The sequence below is a fragment of the Bombyx mandarina genome, chromosome 25 (genome assembly GCF_030267445.1).
Source record: "Bombyx mandarina strain Sakado chromosome 25, ASM3026744v2".
Taxonomy (NCBI): domain Eukaryota; kingdom Metazoa; phylum Arthropoda; class Insecta; order Lepidoptera; family Bombycidae; genus Bombyx; species Bombyx mandarina.
Window position 1 is genome coordinate 10278677 of NC_143231.1, and position 21350 is coordinate 10300026.

Here is a 21350-nt window from a genome sequence, read left to right on the forward strand (position 1 = left end):
AATGAAATGAAATAAGCCTTCAGTAAAATGGTGGGAATTTACTGAGAATTCAATTGACTTTTTAGAAGAACCCGAAAAGCCAGAGTATTATAAGGAATTGTTAAAGATGATCCCTCCATCTACTTTTTATCATCACACCTCCAGCCACCGGAGCAGATTTCGTCAGAGACATGTCCTTCTTCAAAAGAGGCTTGCGGAGACTGCTCTGTAGTAGGCAGCGACTTGGTTATGCCCTGACATAGCTCGATGCCTCCAATGAACACTACGCTAACTCCAAATTCGTAGATTTACAGGAGGAGCGTTTAAACGAAAAAAGTTGATAAAATCTTTATTATTGCAGATATATTTATGGTTTTTTGTGTAACTAGCTGATTTACTCTTGCTTCGATCCCCATCAATAATGATTAATTGTAATACTTTTAACATAGTGAAGCGATTTGCGTGGAAAACCAAAATTTCAAAATTTTGAGTTAGAGTAGTGTTCATTGGAGGCATCGGTCCGGTCATCGTTCTCGTCGAACCCGTCGCTTGCGACGAAGGGCTCGACGAGTAAATTAACTCCAAGACACAGCCCACTGAGTTTGTCGCCGGATCTTCTCAGTGGGTCGCGTTTCCGATCCGGTGGTAGATTCTGCGAAGCACGGCTCTTGTTAGGGTTCGTGTTAGCAACGTCATCAGGTTTGAGCCCCGTGAGTTCACCTACAAACGTTAGGGTTACGCTGAAATAGCCTCTCAAGGCTCTCAGCTTAGGTAGGAGAAAAAAAAAAAAGGAGGCATCGAGCTGACATCCGTGAGCGCGGGTAACCAATTAATCATCATGCAGACCGTTTGCTCGTTCGTCTACCTACAAAGACAATAAAAAACAAAAAAGGCTCCTTCAATGATTTTGTCATATTTTATACAGCTTGATACCTTATGTACCTGCAAAGAAGCCCTATTTTCACTTTCGAACAAATCGAGGTTTTAACGACGTTAATTCTTATTTTTGTTTCATCTATACATATAAATAAAATCGGAGTGTCTGTTTGTAATATTGAAATAACTGATTTTTACTACATGCATATGAATATATATACGGTACATACACCAAAATTACATTTTTTCACAATTTTTGTCTATCTGTCTGTCTGTCTGTCTGTCTGTTTGTTCCGGCTAATCTCTGGCTGGAGCGATTTTGACAGAACTTTCACTGATAGGTAGCTGATGATATAAGGAGTAACTTAGACTTTTTTAGACTAGCTTCGCCCCGCGGCTTCACCCGCGGTACGACAATAACCGCGGGTAACATCGCGGGACTCGGCTATCAATAATAAAATTTAATGTTTCCGAAGCGAAGCGAGGGCGGGTCGCTAGTTAATAAATAAAATTCGTTGTCAATCGTTGAGAAAGCAAATTTTTTATTCACGTAACAATAACTTTCATTCTATTTAATGAATACATCCAATATGACGAACAATCGTTGACAGCCGAATCATTATGAGAATCGATTGAGGCTCATCAACGTCATAAATCGATCATCAACCTGTTGTTTCGAAGGCGATTCTGGAACTAATCTGTAACGATTCAAAAATAACAAATGTTAATCTACATTGGTCTTTATTTGTTCAGTCTTACAGTTCACGCAGCGCTTAAGTTTTTTTAACTTATAAAACCGTTGGAAGCAAAAACGTGTAATTGTTTTTTTTGTTTTTTTTTTTGTTTTTCAATTCACAAGTCATTCACAACCTGTCGCAGTTCTGGGTTTTCAATAAAAAACTTAATACTTCATAAAAAGTAATTTGTAAAGAAACTCGAATCGTCAGTATAATGCGTGCGTTTTTAGTACGCGTTTTTTAAATCTACGACTCAACAGTCGACGATCTGAACATCTGACATCAATTATTTACCATAGACACTAAAATGACAATGCCACTACATATCAACTTGGACATAATAAGTATAGCCACACTTTGAGCTTCTCGCCGGATCTCAGTGGGCCGCGATTCCGATACGGCAGTAGTTACATTCGCGAAGGGACTTTTTGAGCTATTCAGTCTTCTTCGGAGTAGCTTGGACGGCTGTCAGCAAATCCCACCCCTCCTGGGTGAACACGTGTACGCTCATTTATCCTGGCGAACCTTGAAAACCCAGCCAACAGTTATCCTTTCATTCCAAAAAAAAAAAACTAGCAGCATAAGTTCGAAGTCTCAAATTTTTGTGTTTAACCGTTGTCAAGCTTTTTCAAACGGAACTTACCTGCGGCAGAAATACTCCTAGATATCATCAACGCCAGGGTGTGTCTACCGAATCACTGCGTACAGCTCAGGTACGATTTAAACTTATTTTGAAGCAGCATAATATACAGCGCCCAGAAAAAACATTTAGAGCTTTTAGAGCTTTTTTTTATTGCCCTTGTAGGCAGACGAGCATACGGCCAACCTGATGGTGAGTGGTTACCGTCGCCCATGGACTTCACAAATGCCAAGGACAAAGCCAAGCCGCTGCCTACCGTATATGACGGTACGCGACAAAAAATATCTCATAGTTGAACCAGAAAGTTGTTGTGGCCTAAAGATTAAGATCTGCCAGTACCGAGTGTAGCGACAATGCCTGTGTTAAGTAGATATAAATTACTCTAAGCAAATATGTATTGCTATATGTATTATATAAAAACATGACGTATAATAAATATTTAATGGCCGGTGACATTTTTGATATTAAAAATCAACTCAACCAATCAAACTCAGTGGGCTCCGTTTAGTCTAACTTCCACAATAATAAAGCCAAACACGTTATGCATTATTCCGTTGTGCTGTTAAAACTGAGATCTTAGAATTCATATCTCAAGGTAGGTTGAGCTCTTGCACCCACATAAGAAATAAAAAAACACGTTATGTATTCATTAAGGATACACTTTTGTGTACTGTAAAAGTTCTTTATTCGCGTTTCATTCGTTCGCGTTTTCACTATTCGCGAATTAAAACAAATGCGACCCAATTCCTATGTTCGCGGCTAAACATATTTTCTTTATTCGCAGATCTAATTGGTACATCGGTACATACACATTGACAAAATGGATTTCGACTTGCAGGCATCCAACCGAATATCCTTTCGAAACGCGCCATATTCAATCCATATCCATATTCAAAGTTTCTATATTAGCGGCATATTCACGATCCGTATGCTTTTTTTTATTGATTAGATCGGTGGACGAGATCACAGCCCACCTGGTGTTAAGTGGTTACTGGAGCCCATAGACATCTACAACGTAGACATGCCATCCACATTGAGATACAAGTTCTAAAGTCTCAGTATAGTTACAACAGCGGCCCCACCCTTCAAACTAAAAAGACTAAAGATTTGGGTATCTACTTCGATGAAAAACTTTCATTTAGGGAACACTATGAACAGATTACTTCTAGGGCAAATAAGTTATTGGGGTTTGTATTGAGATCATCAAAAGATTTTAAGAATCCTCGGAGTGTTTTGTATCTGTACTTCAGTTTAGTGAGAAGTGTATTGGAATACGGCAGTCCAATATGGTCCCCTAATTACAGAGTGCACATTAACACTATTGAGCGTGTGCAAATGAAGTGTTTAAGATTATTAAGTTATCGTATACAACCAGGCCGCTCTGAACTTAAATACGAGCAAAGACTATTAAACTATAACATGCAGTCACTAGAAGATCGACGTACATGCACTGATCTGATATACTTATATAAGATAATTCACTCTCTGTTGGATTCGCCTGAACTGTTATCTCAGATTTCACTAAACATTAAATTTAGTGCTCGGAGGGTCAACCACAACAATTTGTTTGCATTGCTAATTTACAAAAACAATATATCTTACTATAATCCCATTACCCGAATGTGTCGTACCTATAACGAACTGGCAAGGTTGTCACCTGAGTTAGATATTTTTACTTGTAGGTTAGTTACGTTTAGAAAAATGTTCAAGGGCATCCTCCACTTTATTAATAGGTAGGTTAATGTAATTGTTTAATGTATTATATTGTGAATAATTTTTTTTTCCTTACATTATTCGTTAGATTAGTTTTTGTTATTGTGTTGTTTTGTTATAATTGTAAGGAACGTTGTTATACAAATTCAGCACTATATGTCTTGTTTTGTCGTGCGCACATAACTTATGTTGCAAGCCAGATTTTGTTTCTTTTTATTTGTGTTTTTTATGTATCTTTAGCTTGTGATGTGTATTGTGAGCCTAATAACATAAAATAAAATAAAATAAAACCGAAACGCATTACTGCTTCACGGCAGAAATAGGCAGGACGGTGGTACCTATCCGCGCGGGCTCACAAGTGGTCCTACCACCAGTAAGAAAGCCCCGAAAGTTATTACTGTATTCATTTTTTATTGTTAATTTTCGAACGAAGCATTGGCTTTGGCCATATCTTGAATGATCTCACAAGGAGCGATTTTTTTTTTCCTACCTATGCTGATAGCCTTGGGAGGCTATTTCAGCTTCGCCCTAACGTTTGTAGGTGAGCTCTTGGGGCTCAACCGGAGAGTTGCTAACACTGACCCTAGCAAGAGCAGTGCTTCGCAGAATCTACCTCCGGATCGGAAACGCGACCCACTGAGAAGATCCAGCGAGAAACTCAGTGGGCAAAGGAGCGAATACACCTATGAATCAATTAGCAGACCGCAAATCAACCGAAACAAGATATTGTTCGTTGACCAATTAAGTTGTAACCGGCCGATAACACAACTTAAGAACAATCTCGTTCATTGTTAAGATAGTTTGAATATGATTGTGATTGATTGTATTTGTGTAAATTGTATTATTGTTCTAATTTTGCCTTTATAATTGCGAATTCGATAACGTTATAAGTTCACATAATCAAAACTACTTTTACACTTTTCGGTCACTGGTCACGGATAAATGGACTGTATTTGAAACGTCAATAATAATAAATAAATAAATAAATATTTACTAACAATCACGCCACGTTAACTGGTCCCGTGATAAGTTCGTAAAGAACTTGTGTTACAGGTACCAGATAACGGATATAAATGTAAGATTTTTATTATACACATACATATATTTAATATACATCCATAAATCTGGAAAAGACATTTATATTTATCATACAAATATCTTCCCTTGGCGGGATTCGAACCCGCGACCCCTTTGTGTAGTGACCATGTCACTTACCACTACACCAGATGGCCGTTAAATGTAATGACAATTTAAAAAACGAGAGATTGAGACGTAAAATTAGTTTTAACGCTATTACACCTTTCCGCACCGGAAGGCATGACTAGTTTTTTTATATATATATATTTATTGCTTAGATGGGTGGACGAGCTAACAGCCAGTCTGGTGTTAAATGGTTATCGGAGCCCATAGACATCTACAAAGTAAATGCCCCCACCCACCTTAAAACATGAGTTGTAAGGTCTCATTTTTAACAATACAACGGCTGTCCCGCCCTTCAAACCGAAACGCATTACTGCTTCACCGCAGAAATAGGTAGGGTGGTGGTACCTACCCGTGCGGGCTCACAAGACGTCCTACCATCAGTAATTACGTAAATTATAAGTTTGCGGGTTTGATTTTTATTACACGATGTTATTCCTTCACCGTGGAAGTCAATCGTGAACATTTGTTAAGTACGTATTTCATTGGAAAATTTCTAATATACTAGGTAGTATATTAATAGTATACTAGGTATAATACTAGGTAGAAAGGAAGTGGAAGAGTGTGCCCCATGGTAGCAATACAATAATTAAGGATATTTCAAATGTCTTTAAACAGAGTTGCCTTGAGTCTTGAGTTTAAAAAGCATGACGGCGCGTGCACGATCAATTTTAATAATTGTATTCAAAAATAAGTCTTCCCCTGTCGTTTTAAGTAGCAAAATCCTTTAATTTTAAGCATCCATAAAGCTCGTTGGCTGTTCAAAGAATTTTAGGCTTTATGTAGTCGAGTTTAGATTGTTTTGTTTATTATCGTTTTGTTATCGTCGACGAATCTACAGTAATCGGAGACATCCGTTCATGTGGCGGGCACACGTCTTGTGTCTTATGATATGCATGCGTGAATATGCGTTTGACCAGGTGTCCTTTTTAACTTAATGCTGATTTTTTTAATAACGGTTGAATGTTCTCTTTAGGGGGACAGTTATATTCCTAATCTTTTTTTATCCCGTTGGTACTGGTAAGAATATTAGAGCGAAGTTAAAAAATATATATAATACTAGCTGACCCGGCGAACTTTGTTCCGCCTTAGAGGCAATAAATGAGCAGACTTTTGATTTTATCAAGATCAATTTTTTATTTGGATAATTAATGTAAATTAAAAAAACAAGTATTTTAATGATTCTTTATTGGTCACGTGTTTTATTACATGGGTTCCACTTCACTCTTTAGTAAAGTACTTTGTGATAGACGACATTTTTCGTTTTATTATCACGTGCAAGAACAAATAACGCAGATGGTCTTCCGATCCATGAACATGCCACATATAATTGACCATGGAAAAAACACGGATTTTCTAGATTCAGACCACAAATTTTTAAGGATTGGCCTTGTGATTTGTTTGTGGTCATGGCGAATGCAAGACGGATAAAATATTCTATGTTCTTCTCCTGGTTATAAGGTACCTCCCCACCAATTTGCAGCCAAATCAGTTCAGCCGTTCTTGAGTTATAAATTGTGTAACTAACACAAATTTCTTTTTTAAATATAAGATATACTGTCATCGGTCCTTAATGCGTGTGTAAGCTTTCACAGTTAATCGGGCCTCTTGAAGTCCACGGCCGAATCATCGTTCTCGTCGAACCCGTCGTGGCTTGCGACGAAAGGCTCGGCGAGTAAATTAACCCACAGACACAGCCCACTGAGTTTCTCGCCGGATCTTCTCAGTGGGTCGCGATTCCGATTCGGTGGTAGATTCTGCGAAGCACTGCTCTTGCCAGGGCTAGTGTTAGCAAATTCTCTCGGGTTGAGCCCGTGAGCTCTCCTACTTGTCCGGGCGTATCTGAAATAGCCTTTTAGCCTACCAGAGAATAGGTAGGGAAAAAATATTTAAACTATATTACAAGTATGTTATTTTTTTCCTTGGCTGCCTCCGTCTCGGTAGGATGATTGTTTTATGAATTTTTAAGACGTAACGTACGCCATAGGGTGCGTACAATGGATCGGGGTCATAAACATTTGGGTGGATTTTAACAGCGAATTTCAACGAAATTCAACAATCATTCGTGGGCGGTATAAAGTTATTTTATTTTTATTTATTTATTACACTTCATGTAAAATTTACATTGGCGGACTTAATGCCTAAGGCATTCTCTACCAGTCAACCAAAGGTAGTGCAGAGTGAATAGTGGTAGGTGCAATGAAATTTATATTAATTTACAAACACATACACACATAAAAAAAAGTATATACATACATATATACACAATCACATATACATACATACATACATATAATAGTTTATACGGTATTAAAAGGAATATATTAATAATTAAAAATTATATATACGTCATTTAAGCAAATCACCTTTTTGACCATCTACCAGTAGCTTTGAGTGGCTATTCTAGAGTCAGCAGGTTTGGTTTGCGAGCGAACGGATCCAAGCCTTAAAGAATCTGCCTCAAATAATTTAATAAGACTTAAATATAATTTAATGCATTGTGTTTTACATTTATTAAACAATATTTTTTTAACACATTTATATTCTATTTACAATTTTACAAAACATTATATTAATCATTTATAAAATTTACATGACATATTAGATACTTTCATTTACATATAAAGTTGTATATTATATTTATATACTGTTCTACTCAAAACCCCCTTAAGATATATTATTTTAGCTCTCATTGTAATAATTATATTCATATATTTAAATACCAATGCATCTTATTAAATTTCGAAGTAGTCAATAGCGTCGAAATTTAATAAAAGTATCTATTAGCTTCTATAAAATAAAAAAAAAGCTCTAGCAAGAGAAGTGCTGAATCTACCACCGGATCGGAATTGTGAATTTTTGAAGAGATTTATTTATTTATTAAGTTGCACCAACAAAGTGATCATCAATACAAAACGTCGGCAAATTGACAAAAGTTAATGGCAGATGTCACCTCAATTATAGGCGCAATCGACAGTGCATTAACAACAAAATAAAAAAATATATATAACTAAGATTTGATTACATTTGATTGATTGCTTAAGATTAATTTATATTTAATTGGGAAATGATCCCCGACAGATTGTTCCTGTAAGTTGTGAGACATTTAGAAAAAAAACATATATTTCACTTAAAATTAGTTGACGGAGACCGCGCTACCGTGAACATTATTGTCCCAAAGGATTCTGTTTAAGGGAGAGTAAGCACCTAAATTCGAACGAGCGGGTTTTCTTATAAACGGTTTATATTTCTTCGTTCTTGGTAGGTACTTAGGGGAGAAGCTTAATCGGTTGTCTATGAGAACGTATCGCCTTTAGATATCATTAAGAAAGCGATAGGATTGAGGAAATATTTCACAAAGCTGAATATTTCGTGCATATGTACGGATCCTCACGGATGGATCTGGGCTGCCCAATAATGCAACACTGGACACGTATGCATGTTGAGCACTCTGGATCCAAACCAGCCTTTAGGTTAAGGTTGTTTTGATGTTAATTTTGAGTTTTTGTTTTATTATTATTACTAGCGACCCGCCCTCGCTTCGCTTCGGAAACTGTAATTTATTATTGATTTCTCCACAATTTAATGGATGTTATTATACATATAAACCTTCCTCTTCAATCACTCTATCTATTAAAAAAAAACCGCACCAAAATCCGTTGCGTAGTTTTAAAGATTTAAGCATACATAGGAACAGACAGATATAGGGACAGAGAAAGCGACTTTGTTTTATATTATGTAGTGATTATTCTTATTTGATTTTTGTTTTTATTATTATTGCTTTTGTTTTAGTCCGAGATCGTAGTTATTATTTTTATTTAATTTTAATATAAATGAAATGTTAATGTGTAATATGGATGCAAAATCTGAAGTAAATGAAATAAATAAATATCTTTTTTTTATTGCTTAGATGTGTGGACGAGCTCACAGCCCACCTGGTGTTAAGTGGTTACTGGAGCCCATAGACATCTACAGTGTAAATGCGCCACACACCTTGAGATATAGTTCTAAGGTCTCAGTATTGTCACAACGGCTGCCCCACCTTTCAAACCGAAACGTATTACTGCTTTACGGCAGAAATAGGCGTGGCGGTGGTACCTACCCGTGCGGACTCACAAGAGGTCCTACCACCAGTAATAAATAATATCTCAAGGTAGGTAGCGGCATTTACGTTGTAGATGTCTATAGGCTCCAGTAAAGACTTGACACCAGGTGGGTTGTGAGCTCCCCTATCCGTGTAAGCAATCATTGTAAATCCTCTTCATAAATTGTCCTCGCGTTTCAATGTCAGCGGTGACCTTGCAGATTCTCCGTCGGACGTTCAATAAAGCTTCTTGTTTGAGCTCCTTGATTACTGCCTACGAAAATAAACAAAGAAATCACAAATCACTTAAACACTGTTTAATGTCAATACGACTATTAATTAAATTCAATTCAAATCGATACATTACTGTGTACTCATTAAAGAGTATACAGTTTCTTTTAAGAGTGTTTGTAGAAGATAAACAAAAGCTCCATAATAATACATATATGAAACGAATAACATCATGTGTTTTGAAACATATTATATTTGCATTATGATTTACAATACACGTTGATTGTACGTTTACTCACTAATCAGGTGTGATATAATGAATTATTGTTTCATTGGTACGTTGTTTGTTTGTGTGGCTCGATAGAAGCACGCACAAAGTTTTACTTTCGTGAGGTTCGATTTGCGGACTCGTGTTGCATAATTATTAGAGGAGGGTAAGTGGTATCGCACGCCTGTTTCTGCCGCGAAGCTGTATTGCATTCACATTGTGTTGCCTATGGACTCTACCAACCACCGAACAATGGACCGGAGACTCTTTGATCAATTTCGTTTTGTGTTTTCTTTTTATTGCTTTAATGGGTGGACGAGCTCACAGCTTACCTGGTGTTAAGTGGTTACTGGAGCCTATAGACATCTACAACGTAAATGCGCCACCCACCTTGAGATATAAGTTCTAAGGTCTCACTATAGTTACAACGGCTGCCCCTCCCTTCGAACCGAAACGCATTACTGCTTCACGGCGGAAATAGGCGGGGTGGTGGTACCTACCCGTGCGGACTCACAAGAGGTCCCACCACCAGTAATTACGCAAATTATAATTTTGCGGGTTTGATTTTTACTACACGATGTTATTTCTTCACCGTGGAAGTCAATCGTGAACATTTGTTGAGTACGTATTTCATTAGACAAATTGGTACCCGTCTGGGATTCGAACAATGATGCATCGCTCAACACGAATGCACCGGACATCTTATCCTTTATACCAAGACGACTTCAAAGGGATAACAGTTTTTTTGTCAAGTTCCTTTAAAGCTATATCAAAGGTGAAATCGAATTTGCAATAATTAGTTCGAGACATACGTTACAGGCAGAGCAGCTGAGTAGTGTCAATGCCTTGAACGAAGAATGACGCCTCCCCATCAACCCCCGTGGGTGTCGTAAAGGGATTCTCCAGAGACGGGGCAACCGCGTTCTCCGAGTATTATGAAGCCCACTGAGTTTCTCGCCGGATCTTCTCAGAGGGTCGCGTTTCCGATTCGGTGCTAAATTCTGCGAAACACGGCTCTTGCTAGAGTTCATGTTAGCAACAACGTCATGCTTGAGCCCCGTGAGCTCACCTACTCGCCCGATTACACTGACGTAGCCTCTCAAGGCTATCAGCATAGGTACGAAAAAAAAGAGTATTATGAAAACATACTGCTAACACCAGCCCGTATATCATGCGTGGCGATTAAGACAGATAGCTGATTATGGTACATATAACAAAATCCGGCCTCCAAACCTCAGCATCTCCCCTATTTCAGGCTCCTCACAAAGTAGACTAATGACCTGTCGAAAGTCGGTGGATGTAGGGGGCGCAGGACTTTTGTGATGAGGTTTGCGGGAGGCTAATATCTAGCAGGGAGCATATGTGGTCTGATGCAAGGTTCTTATTTTAATGATACGCCAAACGCTTGTAATCAAAGACTAGCGCCATGGCGGGTCGGAATGCAAAACATTAGTTGTCTACCAGGCATCCTCATTCACATCTACATCAACATGGTTATAAAGTGTTTTGTCAATTCATAACACTATTATTATTACCACTTATAGAAAAGAGAGAAAATGTATGTGACTAGGAGATGTATGGAAATGGTAGTGCAAGATAGAGGGGGAAGAGGGCGACCGAAGAAGACATGGATGGAGTGTGTGAATCGCCATTCATAGGAGAGAGAGAGAGAGAGAGAGGAGTGAGTGTTGAGATGACGGCTGATAGAAGAGAATGAAAGAGACAAATTCGCTGTGCCGACCCCACCTAGTGGGATAAGGTGCAGAAAAAGAAGAAAAAAGAAGAAGATTACCACTTACCACCAGATGGACGGTGAAGGAATCTGTGCACCTACAGCAAAACAGTTTTAAGTCTGGGAAAGAAACTGTTATTTATTATTATTATTTTAATGATATTTTTGGACAACTATTGTATAGTTTACACAGTTCTGACAAATCGCCCGACAGTCTATTATAAATTAACTGGTTCTATTATTATTTTTAATTACAGCTAAAAATGTCGAAATGTTTAGTACCCCTGATCGAAGCGAGCGACAGGACGACCGTTAAAAATAAGTCACCGTGCATTACTTCCTCGAAGCAGGGACGAATTTTCGGTGAGAATTTTTAGTGAATTCTTTTTGAATTAACCACAGGTAATACAATACAATACAGTGATGCAAGCCTCCTATAACACGGTATTTTATAACACGGTTCCACTTTAACACGAAAAGAAAAAATCCTATATCCCTCTATAACACGGTAATTCTACAACACGATAACTAGATTTTTGTTTAAAATAACTTACAAAAATACATTAAGCACATAACACAAAATGTATGGGAATAACCGATATTTTACTGTTTATTTTTTATGTTTAATAGGTAAAATAGTTCATACAGGCATAGTTGAGATGTTTCATTCAGAAAAACTACTCTTCTTTTTGTGCTGGCTTCTAGTCTCATATAACAAGATTTCACACAATACAGAACTTTGTAGGAACGTATCTACCGTGTTACAGGACGGTTGCATGTATTTTAATTTGTTATTACCCACTTCCTGCTCAACTAAGATGATTTTATGAAGTAGGATCAGTCAGGGCGAAGGGAACGTTGAAGTTCATCAATCAAGGTTATATGAGAAATAAACGCTCTCTAAAGAGGACTATATAATAGTGTGAATGTTTCAAGTAAGAATGAATTTTATTCCGTTCCGTGTGAATTATGCAATTGTAAAACATAAAATTTGCTAGTGCCAAGTGATCAAAGTCCTTACGCATCACGTCAATGTTGCCTCCTATCTTAAAACATGAGGTCTAAATATCATTTGTATAATGGCTGTCCCGCCCTTCATATCTGAATGCGTTACTGCTTCGCGGGAGAAATAGGTAGCGTGGTGGTAGCTACCCGTGGAAGCCCACAAGATATCCTACCACATACCTGGGACACGTATTGTGGAGCACGAGAGTTCTTCTCATTCAAGGAACATCAAAGAATCCAAGTCAACGTCTGGAACTTCAAATGATTCAAGCAGTAGCGGCCCTGGCATCTTTATTGAAACCACTCATCGGTTTTTATTGTACCTGTTCTATATCCCAAAACAAAAAACACAAGAAATCTCGAAGAAATTAAAGCAATATCAGATTGTTGGCCAAATCATATTTATAGTTATAACTATTTAAACTAGAGGTCCAGCAGTAGTCGAAATTCGACTATAATTAATTGGAATTGTAAGTTTGTACACTATTATGATTGTATTTTATACTAGGTACTATAATCACAAATTTCGCCAAGACTACGCACTATAAAAAATATTAACAAAGACAAACAATATTTAGTCTATTCTCAATTTGACAACAGACGTCAAGAACAAAAGTTTGACAATAAATAGTATGCATGCGTGTGTGCGTCAAATACATGGTATGTAGTGTGTGTAATGGTTTCTTTATTGATTTGACGTATAAATTATGCATTATTAAAAAAAAAAAAATTGCATTGTGCACTTCTCTATATTATCTATAAGTTTGGAAAATTTCATACTCCTCCGTCCGCACAATTTTCGTAAAAAGGGATACAAAGTTTTTGCTTCACATATTAATAAATAGATTTCTCGATACAGCCCTGTTTTTGTTGTGGCCGAATTCACAAAACATTATCCTTGAAGAAAGCGCGCGCACCTTTAAAGATTTTTTTTTGTTGTCGTTATACATATTATTATTACTTTTAAACTTTAACTCTCTGTATATTAAAATCATTTCGGCGCGACACTTAAGTTTTACTTAAAAACTTTTTGTAACAGTTTAAAATATACTATATTATTTTATAATAAGTTAATAGTGCAATAACGTTTTGAATATTATTTTAGTACAATAATGTGATAATATGTTTAACAAAATTCGTAAGGTGTTCACGCTTTAGTTTTATTTCCTATATAAATTAGCCATTTTACTTATTAAATAACTTTATATTAAGAATTACTATTTTTCTAAAAACGATTCTAAATTAGATTTTTAGCACAAAAAACATTGACGCGTCACAAACTAAGTGTGAACAGCAAACAAAATAATAAGGCGACGCGACGGTTACGAAAAAAAAAACCTTATTATCACCGGCTCTAAACAAGCAAAGGGGACGAAGGGTCTGGCGTAACGTCTTTTCGCCCTCGCCCTTAAGACGTCGAGTTCCTTGTCGACAGTCGCACGAGCGGGCCGGCTGCGCAGCCCTTAGACTTGACCCGCTAAATTCAAATTCGACAGAGCTCTCTTGGAAAAAAAAAACCTATTATATTTACAATATTAAGAATATCGAATTCCTTTATTTTAACAGTTAACTCTTTTGTTGTTCCGCATTTGAATTTCGAATTACAGTTTTTTTTTTCTTTTTTTAAATCAATAAAGTATATTTAAAAAGGGAAACCTACGCTTATAGTTTTAATGGTAGATAGTGCAATAATAATATAGTGATTGTGTAGTGAAATGCTATGGTCTGAAAAGGTGCTATACAAAAATAAGGTGTCTCTGGTTCATAGGAGTTGGATTAATTTTTAAGGATCTCGGCTTCATTGAAGACTTAGTAAATAACAGGTTAGTCTTATTATACTTATTATTTTTTATTGAATTACGAACGAAGTACTGAATAAACTTTTGGATGTAAATATTTTAATATATATTTTACCGACCGTTCAATTCGTATTGAAATGTGTTATCTGTGTGATTTTTCCTGATAATAAACCCATCGCCATCGAAATAAATAATCTACGTCATTTAATTTATCACGTAGGTACCATAGCCTTTATGTTTACGACATTTCGTCGATATTATAGTTCCATCAATGCGTGATAGGTGGCGCGCTGATAGTTCTATGAGTTCTATCAAGTCGACGTATGAGATACTTTTATCAATAGTCACAGAGAAGTATGGACAAGTTTAATTAATACCTAACTGTACGCAACGTACTTATACGTAACTAAGTATTTCTCTTACACTTATTTCTAAATGTAAGAAGTCGTCGTGGCCTAAACGATAAGACGGCTGGCGTACACGTATCGCGTGATGCGACTGTGCCGATGTTCGAATCCCGCAGACAGGTACAATTTTTGTAACGAAACACGTATTAAGCTCACACGAACGAAGCGCAATAAAAAAATTTATGGGCAAAAATTATAAATTTTGCATAATCAGTTGAGGTTGGACTCTTATTAACCGCACGCGGATAAATTAACACCACTGCTGTATAATTTGTCACTAGACATAGATTTAAGTTTTGCGATGTACTAAATTGATAGCCTTCTTCGTTTATTACTGTAGCACAATGATTTTTTATATAACAGATATGTTATCTTCATAGTAACTGACCCTTCAAATCTGATCGCGCCATATACATCTACATACCTACCGATATAGTGCACACACATGTTGACAAGTAGCATTAATGAAAAGTACAAAAGATGGGATAAGCGCGTGAGTAAAAAAGATAGCTATAATTGGAACGATTGCACTTGTTATATTATTATTGCATTTGTTTAGACGCGACTAAAGACGAAACGTCCCAATTGGCCTGTTTTCGAGTCTTCACTTGACGTGCGCTTGAAACATATCTGCTTCTTTTTACATATAAAATATTATTGCTGTAGCATGTATATTCAATCAACAAAATTACGTCACGGTCTCGGATATACGGCGCGAGTAGGGTGACGTCATAATTGACCGTCCGACCGTTTGGGCGCGCGGGCGATACATAATTGGTGCATTGTGAATCGGCAGCCCAAAAAACACGATAATATTTAAAACTTTAAACGAAATAAAAGTAATGAGTTATTGATTTACCCATCGCCAATGCACTGTGTCCTTGACATTGCGTGCGGTAATGTAATAACGTGTCAAGGCCGCTTCTGTTTGGGATGCGACAGATGGTAACGGTTTTTTTTCTTTTGCATTATTATTATCCTCAGTACATTTTTTTTAAGCGTTTTGGGTGCCTTTCGTTTTGCGGGTATGCGGGTAAGTATGCGTCGAGTGTGTACCCGAAAAGAATTTCATTTTCATTGCTTCTTTTGTATGCGAATTTGTAGTAGGCTAGATATATTCTTGAGTTTTTATTATGATTAAGTAACAAAGATTTGTTCCAAGAATCGATATCAAAAATTAAAGCTGCGAAAAAGAAAAAGCAAAGCAAAGCTTAGCAGCAGCGAGTCATCATTCCCGATCTTGCGGACTGAATGGTAAACAGTCAACGTCGCCCAAAACACGTCATTGGTGCTTTTAGGAACCTCAAGCACCGGTCATCGTTCTCGTGGAACCCGTCTCTTGCGACGAAGGGCTCGGCGAGTAAATTAACCCACAGACACAGCCCACTGAGTTTCTCGCCGGATCTTCGCAGTGGGTCGCGTTTCTGATCCGGTGGTAGATTCTGCGAAGCACGGCTCTTGCTTGGTTTCGTATTAGCAATAACGTCAGGTTTGATCCTCGTGAGCTCACCTACTAGTTCGGTGAATTTCAAATAACCCATTGAGGTTACTAGAAGAGGTAGGAAAAAATAAATAGCGACTCAATCAGTCCTGCGGCGCTGATCTTCCACCGGCACCTGCGGAGCGACGAACACACTAGCATCAGACCGATCGACCATTCATTCCAGTATACCAATATTTATTTATTTTACAAACAAAAAGTATTTTCAAGTAACTTAATTTTTTTTTTTTTTTTACTGGTGCATCAATTTTATTGGTGGTAGGACCTCTTGTGAGTCCGTGCGGGTGGGTACCACTACCCTGCCTATTTCTGCCGTGAAGCAGTAATGTGTTTCGGTTTGAAGGGTGGGGCAGCCGTTGTAACTATACTTGAGACCTTAGAACTTGTATCTCAAGATGGGTGGCGCATTTACGTTGTGGATGTCTATGGGCTCCAGTAACCACTTAACACCAGGTGGGCTGTGAGCTCGTCCACCCACCTAAGCAATAAAAAATATATATATATATATATATTATATTAATAAGTTAGTTGTCGTGGCCTAAAGGATAAGACGTCCGGTGTATTCGTGTCGAGCGATGCACCGGTGTTCGAATCCTGCAGGCGGGTACCAATTTTTCTAATGAAATACGTACTTAACAAATGTTCACGATTGATTTCCACGGTGAAGGAATAACATTGTGCAATAAAAATCAAACCCGCAAAATTATAATTTGCGGGTTTGATTTTGGTGGTAGGACCTCTTGTGAGTCCGCACGGGTAGGCACCACCGCCCCGCCTATTTCTGCCGTGAAGCAGTAATGCGTTTCGGTTTGAAGGGTGGGATAGCCGTTGTAAATATACTGAGACCTTAGAACTTATATCTCAAGGTGGGTGGCGCATTTACGTTGTAGATGTCCATGGGCTCCAGTAACCACTTAACACCAGGTAGGCTGTGAGCTCGTCCACCCACACATCTAAGCAATAAAAAAAAAAAGAATGTATTACAAGTTTACATTACATTGCTCCTGAAGTACGACGAAACAAAATTATCCGAATTCAAATCGTATTACTAACGATCAGATTGAGTCAATCGTCCTAAACACGAGTACCACAAGAAACTGTTAAGCTGTCGTTAAGATTTACGAGCGCGGATTACATGTTTGCCGAATTGAAAGTAGACGATAAATTACGTATCGGACGATGCCCGGCGCCCGCAGCCGCTGCTAATGTACACGGCTGCGGTCCGAAACGTGATTTACATCGTCCTAAACGTCTTTGTGGGATTCAATTAATACCCCGACGACATTCTTTAAACTTAATCCGCATACGAAATTTAAACTTTTCTCTCATAATATTGTTTTGACAAGTTTTTTTTTTCTAATACCCACATTTAAGTAGTTTTTAATATTGCCTTTTTAGGCAGATTTAGAGCGCTACTGATGGTGAGTGGTTATCGTCGTTCAAGGACGTCAGCAAACTCAGGGCTATTCTAACTACGCGGTACTGGTGGATGAGCTCACGAGGCCACTCTGAGAGGACTTGCTAACACTAGCCCTAGCAAGACCAGTGCTTCGCTGAATCTACGGATCGGAAACGCGACCCACTGAGAAGATCTGGCGAGAAACTCACTGGTTTGTGTCTATGGGACCGGAGACATATTGAAATGAGTTTCGTCATCATGAATATGGAGGATTTCCTTCGAATTGTCATTTGTCGCTTTGTTGAGAGCGACCATACAAAGTAATCGTAGGAGACGTATCTACATCTGGCCACTAACTATGAAATTCTGTTGCGAAAGTACATTGGGTATAAAGATTTGAATTGGACCGTATCGTTGATTTAAGGTTCGCTTGCAGGCCGATTCGATACATTTTCAAAACATTTAATATTCGAAGTGTAGGTATAGGTAGGTACTAGGTATATACTAGGTATACGTGTTCAGAAAAATATCCTAAAGTTTAGTTCTTTTGTTTTTTCACCAAAGCAGATAACATAAATAAAGGGTGTAAGCAAATCATATATCGTATAAACACGAAGCACAATGAAAAAACCAAATTGATCAAATTTCCATCTGATCAGCTACGAGAAAATACTCATAGCTAAACAGCTGACGAGCGGGGTCGATGTCCTCGTGTGAAGTAGGGCCTTGGCATACATTGTTCCTTTCATTACTATATATGCTAATAGAAATCATAACTAATGCGACCATCAACGTTGAGTTTGAACTGATGAGGACAAATATCAGGAGGCGGCGCGAAATTGATGTCATCGGACCCATAGGTATGAGCAACGTAAATACCGCCACCCTTCAGACCTGAGTTGTAAGTCTCAGTTTTATATTACAGAAAGCATTCGAAGACGCGTCTTACTTAATTAATACTTAATTGCTGATTTACGCTTTCATTTGGTTTCTGCGTTGAACGTTAGCGTAACGGTAAAATTCTAACTTTCAGTTGTGTACTCGACTGTACGTTTAGTTAATTTTTATAATGACTCCCATCCTTGATAGAGAAAAGCGTATCCGCTTCGGAAAGGTTCACAATAACACCTTTTTTTTTTCCTACCTAAGCTGAGAGCCTTGAGAGGCTATATCAGCGTAACCCTAACTTTTGTAGGTGAGCTCACGGGGCTCAAACCTGATGACGTTGCTAACACGAACCCTAGCAAGAGCCGTGCTTCGCAGAATCTACCACCGGATCGGAAACGCGACCCACTGAGAAGATCCGGCGAGAAACTCAGTGGGCTGTGTCTGAGAGTTAATTTACTCGTCGAGCCCTTCGTCGCAAGCGACGGGTTCGACGAGAATGGTGACCGGTGCTTGAAGTACCTAGAAGCACCGTTAGTGGATCGGGAGGATCCGAGATGACGCAATAACACCAATAATTACGTAATGTTCATAAAAATTGCGATTTTTTTTTTAAATTGCACTTCCAGTACGTGATGCGGCTTTAAGTCGTCGTGGCCAAACAGATAAGACGTCCGGTGCATTCGTGTTGAGCGATGCACCCGGTGTTCGAATCTCAGGCGGGTACCAATTTTTCTAATGAAATACGTACTCAACAAATGTTCACGATTGATTTCCACGGTGAAGGAATAACATCGTGTAATAAAAATGAAACCCGCAAAGTTATAATTTGCGTAATTACTGGTGGTAGGACCTCTTGCGAGTCCACGCGGGTGGGTACCACCACCATGCCTATTTCTGCCGTGAAGCCATAATGCGTTTCGGTTTGAAGGGTAGGGCAGCCGTTGTAACTTACTTGAGACCTTAGAACTTATATCTCAAGGTGGGTGGCGCATTTACGTTGTGGATGTCTATGGGCTCCAGTAACCACTTAACGCCAGGTGGGCTGTGAACTCGTCCACCAATCTAAGCATAAAAAAAAAATGTCGTCAGTGTACACGTATTAGGGATGTGTTGCCTGAGAAAATTCCAAAAATAACACTAGGCTGTGAGTGAACTAGTGTAGTAATCTACAGTAGCTATGTTTTATTAATCTACAATAGTAAAGCACATTAGTGATCTGAGTCGTAAATGTCTTGGATCAGGCCACATAAATAGTCGTTACAAGAAAAATCTCCGGAACCGAACTGTGGACTAACGCCGGGACTAGTGAGGAACTTTGGTCCGGTTGCGAGTAAGGCAATAGAAAAATCGATTTTAGTGAATCAAATCGATTTAGACTCCTCGGAGAACTACCTCACCCTACTCTATGCAGATCCAGAGCTTCCAAGCGACCTGTATGGGTGTCATTATCGATAATCCGAATAGACCTAATTGTTCTAATAATAGACAGAAAAAAAATACAACTATACCTACCTGCTATAATACCCACAATTTTACGTGTCAAGTTATGGTTTGGGGCGAAGACATAAAAAAAGTTTAATTTACGAAAGAACATGAATGTATCGTAAACGTCCTTTGGATTCATCCCAAACATTACGGAAGGACAATCACATCGAATAGGACGATATTTTGAAACAAAATCGTTACTTCAAAATCCCGCTGTTTAAGACACAATTACACATTCATTTAAAAACAACCACGATAACCTACTCTAACGTTACGGAATACGTACTGTATTCCCTTAAATAAAACAACGCCATAAGACTTTTAACGGTTAACAGATCAAAAAGTTTTTATTTTGACGTATGCGGGTCAGCAAACGGACTTGTGTCTTAACGTCCAGAGCACACGGTTCACGGTCGTCTGAGCGAAGGTACAAGCAACAATAAAAACTTTATTCAAAGTAATACGAAAACGTTAAAGGTGTGCCAATAAAAAAGGAGTCTTACGTTACATTACACGCCATTCCAGTGTGTGAATAGCCGGTGGGTATCAGTTTTATATCAGCATTGATCGAATGAATTAACACCTCTTGAAATACGAGCATGTTTTGCTGTGAATTGTGGGATTTGCATTGCTGTCCGTTTAATGATCAAAATTCGACCATAATCACTGGCGTCTGAATATTCAAATTTATTTATGTATTACATATAAACTTTTATTACGGTAGTGGCGTTTTGAAAAAAAAAAAGTTTTTAAGTTATTGCATAGCTTTTATCGCGGGCTTTGAGCGCGGCGACCGAATCAAGAAATTCCGTAACGAAAATAAAAACTAACACCCCCCACTCCGCCTAACATGTAGCTCGCGTTCAACACATTCACACGTTGCGCTTGTTGTGAATAAGCGCGCTGCGTGACGACGCACTGCATGCGCATCATGAAAAGTCTGCCCATCTCTCTCTCGCGCGGTCTAGCTTATGAATGTGAAGGTGACAGTTAATGTTTTGCTTTTGCTAATGTTTATAAATATAGCGTGATCTTATTTTATTATTATTTTAATATTAAATTATTATTGTCTAATTATAATTGCATAACTTTGTAAAAGATGCTAACAATAGCTTTACCGCGACAGTCCTCGAGTGCCACACGTGTTTTTTATTTTTTTTTGTTATTAGCGTTTTTGTAATTTTATAGTTTGACTCGCTTTTATTTTTTTCACATACTTTTCTCTCCTTCATATATTTTTTTTAGCAAAATAGTTAACACTGTATTCAAATGTTGATGAATTAGTTTATTAAACCCTATACATGCGTTAGTGACACTGAAGTAGGAAACCTATGGAAATGAAACGTCAACAAAAATTCGTGCCACTGTGACGTCATCTGGCCACAAAACATGGCGGTTTTAGTGCT

General features: G+C 38.0%; 1 protein-coding gene and 2 long non-coding RNA genes across 10 annotated transcripts in view; 2 read left to right on the forward strand and 1 right to left on the reverse strand.

Annotated features, from left to right (window-relative positions):
* Nucleotides 1-1377: 1377 nt before the first annotated feature.
* Nucleotides 1378-1956, reverse strand: LOC114246459 (uncharacterized). The gene is made up of 2 exons (XR_003624830.2): nucleotides 1726-1956; nucleotides 1378-1553 (listed from the first exon to the last, which is right to left on the reverse strand). It is a non-coding gene; the product is annotated as an uncharacterized LOC114246459 (long non-coding RNA).
* Nucleotides 1957-6160: 4204 nt separating this feature from the next.
* Nucleotides 6161-21350, forward strand: part of LOC149499891 (uncharacterized) — a 266141-nt gene continuing 250951 nt past the window's right edge. The window contains exon 1 of the long non-coding RNA XR_016325381.1: nucleotides 6161-8624. This is a non-coding gene — a long non-coding RNA (uncharacterized LOC149499891). The remainder of the gene's footprint in view (nucleotides 8625-21350) is intronic.
* The window catches only part of pros (homeobox protein prospero), a 165158-nt gene continuing 153505 nt past the window's right edge, over nucleotides 9698-21350 (forward strand). The window contains exons 1-3 of one of the 8 annotated variants that reach the window (XM_089738393.1): nucleotides 9770-9894; nucleotides 10548-10845; nucleotides 11718-14288. The gene's annotated coding sequence lies outside the window, so the exon portion shown is untranslated. Of the gene's footprint in view, nucleotides 14289-21350 lie in introns of all 8 variants that reach the window. The other 7 variants (XM_089738388.1, XM_089738389.1, XM_089738390.1 and 4 more) reach the window with 7 other exon arrangements.